This window comes from Dipodomys ordii, unplaced genomic scaffold (genome assembly GCF_000151885.1).
Source record: "Dipodomys ordii isolate 6190 unplaced genomic scaffold, Dord_2.0 Scaffold129, whole genome shotgun sequence".
Lineage (NCBI taxonomy): Eukaryota > Metazoa > Chordata > Mammalia > Rodentia > Heteromyidae > Dipodomys > Dipodomys ordii.
Genome location: NW_012267345.1, coordinates 700927 through 702763, shown reverse-complemented (window position 1 = coordinate 702763; position 1837 = coordinate 700927). Strand labels below are relative to the sequence as shown.

Sequence of the window (1837 nt, the reverse complement as noted above, 5' to 3'; positions counted from 1 at the left end):
TAGGCTGGTGTGTGTGCATGGTGTGTGTGTGTGTGAGGTAGGCTGGTGTGTGTGCATGGTGTGTGTGTGTGAGATAGGCTGGTGTGGGTACATGGTGTGTGTGTGTGTGTGTGTGTGAGGTAGGTTGGTGTGTGTGCATGGCATGTGTGTGTGAGGTAGGATGGTGTGTGTGCATGGCGTGTGTGTGTGAGGTAGGCTGGTGTGTGTGTATGGCATGTGTGTGTGAGAGGTAGGCTGGTGTGTGTGCATGGTGTGTGTGTGTATGAGATAGGCTGTGTGTGTGTATGAGATAGGCTGGTGTGTGTGCATGGTGTGTGTGTATGAGGTAGGCTGGTGTGTGTGCATGGTGTGTGTGTGTATGTGGTAGGCTGGTGTGTGTGCATGGCGTGTGTATGTGTGAGGTAGGCTGGTGTGTGTGTATGGCGTGTGTGTGTGTGAGGTAGGCTGGTGTGTGTGCATGGCGTGTGTGTGTGTGTGAGGTAGTCTGGTGTGTGTGCCTGGCGTGTGTGTGTATGAGGTAGGCTGGTGTGTGTGCATGGTGTGTGTGCATGGTGAGTGTGTGCGGGCACACACACCTTTGTGCTGAGATCTTATATAATCACTTGTGGAGGGAGTCTCTTTGGAAGAGATAAACCTTTTATTGCAGCCACAATGGAGACCTTACTTTTCATTTGCAACAGATCTATTTCCACCAAGACTCCAGCTCTGCTTGGCTGCTTCTCCTGGATGGACACAGCGGGAGTGTCGGCCATGAACTTGAGCTGCTGCAGAGCTGGTCTGTGGGGCGCTGGGGGCCGGCCAGTCACACGAGACTCCTGCTGGAGTCCACGGGGGCCGGCCAGTCACACGAGACTCCTGCTGGAGTCCACGGGGGCCGGCCAGTCACATGAGACTCCTGCTGGAGTCCACGGGGGCCGGCCAGTCACACGAGACTCCTGTGTTTAGTTCCTGTTGGCAATCAGGTATGATCATGTGACTGGGCTCTGGACAACACGATGTAGACACACCAGGTGCAGGCCACTGGCAAGACCACCCAGCCCTGGGGCTCGCCCTGGATCCCCAGGTCCCCCGGCCGTCAGTCGCACAGAGGGGACTTCTTCCTCACAGGGAGCAAGAGATGGTGGGGCTCAACCCTCCCGGCGGCCAGGCAAGGCTCAGTTTGGCCTGGAGACATACCACAGAGAGGAAGCTGGACACATCAGAATTGAGGTCCATGACACAGGACTCCCTCAGCAGCTGCCCCAGCCGCAGATAGGGTTTGACGGGCACACACCACGCCCCGTACCGCCCCACGTTCCCCGGCTGCCTTCAGAGTTTGCAGATGGTCCCTTCTCAGAAAAGCTCCCCAGACCCAAGGGGGACAACTGCGGCTCCAGGTGGGGGTGTGGAGCCTGCAGCAGGCCCAGGGCAGCTGTGCCCATCCCGTGTGTCCTGAGGACACCAGTGCTGCGCACGGCCTCCCTCGCACACTCACACTGCATCTACCCCCGCATGCTCACACTGCATCTCCCCTCGCACGCTCACACTGCATCTCCCCCTGCACGCTCACACTGCATCTCCCCCTGCACGCTCACACTGCATCTCCCCTCACACGCTCACACTGCATCTCCCCCTGCACGCTCACACTGCATCTCCCCTCGCACGCTCACACTGCATCTCCCCCTGCACACTCACACTGCATCTCCCCCTGCACGATCACACTGCATCTCCCCCTGCATGCTCACACTGCATCTCCCCTGCACGCTCACACTGCATCTCCCCCTGCACGCTCACACTGCATCTCCCCCCGCACGCTCACACTGTATCTCCCCTCGCACGCTCACACTGCATCTCCCCC

At 58.8% G+C, this 1837-nt stretch overlaps 1 protein-coding gene across 1 annotated transcript in view; it reads right to left on the bottom strand.

The window, feature by feature from the left end:
• Window positions 1–1837, bottom strand: part of Cdh4 (cadherin 4, type 1, R-cadherin (retinal)) — a 425566-nt gene that overhangs the window by 106289 nt on the left and 317440 nt on the right. The gene's annotated exons all lie outside the window — the stretch shown is intronic.